The sequence below is a fragment of the Chrysochloris asiatica genome, unplaced genomic scaffold (genome assembly GCF_000296735.1).
Source record: "Chrysochloris asiatica unplaced genomic scaffold, ChrAsi1.0 scaffold00209, whole genome shotgun sequence".
In the NCBI taxonomy this organism is placed as follows: Eukaryota; Metazoa; Chordata; class Mammalia; order Afrosoricida; family Chrysochloridae; genus Chrysochloris; species Chrysochloris asiatica.
The window spans coordinates 3,139,034-3,144,597 of record NW_006408727.1 but is presented as its reverse complement, the minus strand read 5'-3'; positions in this window follow the sequence as shown (position 1 = coordinate 3,144,597).

The window sequence follows — 5,564 nt, the reverse complement described above, 5'->3', positions numbered from 1 at the left end:
GTGATATCCTTCCCTGGTTTTGGTATGAGGGTTATGCTTGCTTCATAAAATGCATTAGGAAGTTTTCCATCCTCCTCTATCTTCTGGAATAATTTGAGTAGAATTCATGACAGCTTCCCTAAATGTTTGGTAGAATTCACCAGTGAAGCCATCTGGTCCTGGACACCAAAAAAGAAAAAAGAGAAGAAAATCAGAATATAGCAAAACTGACATAGTCCACCTTTGCTCCAAGGTTCCTGCGGCATTTTTCCATGGTGTTTCTGCTCCTCTGTTTGTCTTGTCACTTGGTCTCACCCAATATGTCGGCTCCGGGCCTCCACGCCCAGCCTGGCAGATTTAAAAGTATGCGATTTTTTTACCTCAACTTCAAGTTACACAATATGTAGACCTTCAAATCTTCAAAATATTCCTATCTCTGTGCTTCTGAGTTTTGGAACTCTGTGCTGGATCTGCTTTGCCTGGTATTCTGTGGTATTGCTGACAGTGAAATTCACTGCACCTCCACCCTAGTCTCCATTAAGCCTTGCCTTTGACCAGAAGTACTCAGTATTTCATTTTTTAATGAAAACTATTATAGTGCATTTTTAAATGGAAAGTATTAGGAAACACATTACACTTTGAATGCATTTAAAACTACTATATTAAAAAAAATTTTTTTTTAAACTTGTAATCTTTAGTTGCTTCTGTGAGCATTTTTTTCTCATTTGATTTAAATAATGTTAAGATGCTTGGCTGTCTTTTGAATCTTGGTTTCCCTGGCATACTATTATAAAATAGAAACTGGAGGGGGAGAGAAAGGAATAGCCAGAAATATCACCATAGAAAGCTGATAAGTCCATCTTCTGCCTATAACTTATTGCCATACCTAAAATGGGGCTACAATGTGCCCAGTGAAGGAGGTTTCCTGAGGAGCTTCTGCAAAACATAAGACCATAGGTGGAATCCTGAACAGCATCCAGAACCTTCAGAGGTGGGAAACTTCCACTTGAAAGGACAAGCAGACCAGCTTGGAGTGGCTAGAAGAACAGAAGATACTTCTTGAAAGAAAAACCGACAGGAAAAATACAAAACAATAATGGCAGACTGACTGATTACTATAAGAACGACCAAGTTGCTTACCCAGTAGACATCAAGGCAAGTGGTTGGGTCCCCTCAGAGCAAATCCCCTTCCAAGACTAAGACTCAATGGGAATACATGCTCTGATTGGTGACCATGTTCGTCACCGATAAGTGGAAGTAAGGGAAAAACAGCAATGAAGCTGCGAGCTAAGCCCTATGACATTCTATAGACTCCTGTATACCTGGGTGGAGACCTGGTTGGCCAGCAGTGTTGCAAGACCTGGGGACTCTTGGGCCCTGATTCAGCAACATAGCCACAGAGGACTAGAGTGGAGAGTGAAGCATCCAACTGATAAGAAGAGAGGGAATGTGCACAAGAACACCCATACTTGCAGATAATACCCACTTGCCTTTCAATGACTGGATGATCAGAGGTCAACTAGAAGAAGAAAGAGGGGGAAAAAAAGAGTAATCTGATACAATTTGATGTACTTGACCTACACCTATAGATGCAGTAGCCCAAAAGAGGGAACACGTCTTTACGGCAAGGATCATTCCCAACCCCTCTATACACAGAGTAGACAGGGATAGGCAACCTGGACATTGGCTACCCAAAATTGGGGGGAGGGGGGTTTAAAGGCAAGAAGTGACTGGCTTACAAGCTTTCAAGATGGAACCTAGATCCAGAGGGCATGGAGGAAGGTAGAATCTCCACTGAGTAGTATCCAATCTGTCTAGGCAGGGCTGATGAAAGAAAATGTGGATAGGTCTCTTGTGGTACAATAGTGAATAATTGTTATCAGGAGTGATTGTGAGGGTTGGAAATGTAAAGGTAGATGTTTTGTAGCAAGGAGGGGAGTGATTAACTTTTCAGTCTAGGAGTGGAGGTCCCTGGGACCATCAATGGAGAAGAGTGGAATGCAGGATCCTTCTCAGAGAAGCAGTGACACCAGAGATGGAGGCAAAGACGATGACGTGGAGAGATGGAGCGGCCGGGGACTTTAGACCCAGAGAGGGAGAGGAGCTGTATGCTGACAACCGGGTGGGGGGTGGGGCAGGCTTGCAGGGTATACTCTTTGGTTGGTTGATGATGCATGGAGGGGATTGTAACCATGGTAATGAAATGATATACAATAAGATAAATGTAAAACTAATGTTCTCCCATATAAACTATCACATAATTCACAGTAGAACTTTAAAAAGAAACAATGTTCATACATATGCAAATAAACTTATAGTTTTTAAAACCTTTCTAGAATGTGCAGCCATTAAAATTGTGTTTAAAGAGTATAACAGTTCTTCCTTTTATTATTTGAATCAAATAATATTGCCATATTCATAGGTTAAAAATGGTTGAATATTAACAGTTTCATATGGTTCTGCCTCATATTTCATAGTAATGTAATATTGAGATTTCATGAGCTAATGTGAGTGGAATTTGAACCCAATTCAGGGTTTTCATGTCAAGCTTGTAATTTTCAGAGCATAATGCTAGTAGCACTCTCAAGACTACCTTTGATTCCATTCAAAGGTCATGCCAGCTGCAAACAGAGAGAGATACAAAATATGAGGTGCCCCTGGGTGGTACAAACAGGTAATGGCCTAGACTGCTAACTGAATGGTGGGATATTTTAATTCAAAGACCTGGCGATCTACTTTTAAAAATTTGTTGCTGTTATGTGTTGTTGAGATGGTTCTGATTCATAGTGACTCTGTATAGGGTTTCTCAGGAGTGGCTGGTGAGTTTGAACCTCTAACCTTGGGGTTAGCAGTTCAGTGCTTATCCTACAGCACCACTCCAGGCCTTCGTTGAAAGCACTGTGGAGCACATTCCTGTTTTGACACAGATGAGGTTGCTGTGAATGAGAATCAACTCAATGGCAACTGGTTATTGTTGTTATTGGATGTCATTGAGTTTGTTCTGACTCATAGCATCCCTGGTGTCCTGGTGGGGTAATAAGCACTGGACTGCTAACCTCAAGTCCAGTGGTTCAAATCTCCAGCCACTCCTCAGAAACCCTATACAGAGTTGCTATGAGTTAGTGCTGGCTCAACAGCACTTAGCAACAACATAGTAACCTGTGCGTAACAGACCAACACATTGCCTGGTCCCATATCATCATGTTTGAGACCATTGCTACAGCAACGATGTCAGTTCATCTCACTGAGGGGTTTCTTGTTTTTTTCTGACCCTCTACTTTACCAAGCATAATGTCCTTCTCCAGGGACTGGTCTCTTCTAATAACATGTCCAAAGTACATGAGACAAAATCTGGCCACCCTTGCTTCTAAGGAGCGTTCCATATGTACTTCTTCCAAGACAGATTTGTTCTTCTGGCAAGTCAAGGTAATTTTAGTGTTCTTTACCAGTACCATAATTCATATTCATCAGTTCTTCTCTCATTTTCCTTATTCATTGTCCAGCCATGACATGTGTTTGAGGCAATTTGTTACTGGTTATCAAATATAGGAAGGGTTTTCAAAAAGTTCATGGAAATGTTCCACTATCTTTTGCACAAACTTTTTGAAGCTTCCTGATTTCATGAAACTAGAGGATTGGGACCTGGCTTGGAGCTGTGCTTACCAGCAGCTCCTGCCCAGCCTCCCCACCAGTTCCCCAAAACATTCCTTCATTGCTACTTGCTGACTCTTTGGGAAACTGAAACACAGACTCCATCCTAAGGTCCATGGGTGTCTTGTCTGTGATGAACTCAAGTCACCAGGATCTCATGCAGCCTCCCCAGAGACTGAGAGAGCTTCATCTTGTAATGAAGCTATAACCTGATATTCGAGTCCTCGGATTTATAAGTACTGTTTCACAGCCCAAAAGCAGAAACAGCTTAAAAGTCAATATTAAACATCACTTTCTTAAAATCCAGGAGCCTTGGAGGTACTGTGGGGTAAACATTGGGTGAGCTACCAACCACAAGATCAGCAGTTCAAACCCATCAGTCTCTCAGCTGGAGGAAGATGAGACAGTCTGCTCCCATAAAGATTTAAAGCCTCAAGCACTCTAAGTAGCAGTTCTACTCATCCAGTAGGGTTCCTATGAGTCAGAATTGACTCGAAGGCAGTGAGTAGGATTTTGAAGTCTTTTGGCCATATTTGTTCAAGAAATTTGTCATTGTTCTTTGTGCTCTCTGATTCAAATTTGTATACCATTCCTTAGACGCTGGGTCCAATTCTCTGTCTAAGTAGACGTGTTACATTTTCTCACACTTTCCCAGGGCTTCCTTCTCTGGCCAGCAGAGGAATAAATACTATCCAGAGCAATGTGGACTTCTTTGCCTTGACTGCGTCTATTCAGATAAGAGCTCTAGAACCTACTTTTGTCTAATGTCAGAGACTGATGAACTATGTTTTTGAGACCAAATGGCCATTTATTCATGTGAGGAATTCTGCTACTCTTCTAATATCAATGATTTTGGTCACAGTATAAAAAAAGATCAAGGTGTCAACAGACTTAATATAGAACTCTGGGGCCAGCTTGTAGCTCCACCCGTTTGGAGCTTCACTTTCTATGTTCAGTGTAATCTTTACATATCAAGGGTTGTTACAAGAGTAAAAGCCAGTGTGTTTTCAGGTGGAACACAGTAACTGAGCTGATAGAAAAGGAAGGGATTGTAGTTTATAATGAAAAAAAAAAAAAATACACATGTAGGTAAAATCTGCAGGATCAATATGAGTTGGAACCGACTCCACGGTATTTAACAACAACAACAAATGTAAAATCTAAGTTTATAATTAAGAATAATAATGCATGTATTCTTACTGTTTTTTAAAAAGTATAGAATTCTTGCTCTCAGTAAAGCAGTTATAGTTGTATGTGTCTTACCCTTCCTCAAGAAATATCACCTTTCTAATCCATTAGAATGATGGGACTAAGAATGTGGGATGTCAGGTCAGGTTCATATCCCAACACTTTTATCTACTAGCTGTGCTATCTTGGATGAGAGTTGCTTTACATCCCCATGTCTCTATTTTCTTATGTTTAAATGAAGACTAACTTCATAGGTCTACCAACAGGATTAGCTAACATAGCAGATGTCAAGTGTTTAGAACTGTGCCTAACATAGAAGTGTTTCATGAGTGTTCACTAAATATTAAAATAGAGAGAGACTAACGTGATGATGGCAGGCTTATTTAAAAGGAGCAAGTTTAATTGATGCATCTGACTCTCAGTTTTTGTTGTTGATGTTTTGTTTTGTTTTTTATCAGAAGTTAGTCAAAAAATGGACTCTGAGAGATGTCCTCTCTTGTGTTTGACTTACCGATGCTAATAAGTACAGATTTTTAAAAAACATGGTTGAAGGTAAGGGAGGACACAGGGAGGGGTATAAAGGGAAAACAAGTTTGTGAATTATATATATATGGGGGTGGTTATGTGTCGTGGAGTCAGTTCCGACTTATAGCGACCCTGTACAGGTTTTCTGAGGCTGTAAATCTTTACGGAGCAGAAACCCTCATCTTTCTCCCACGGAACAGCTGGTAGTTTCGAACTTCTGA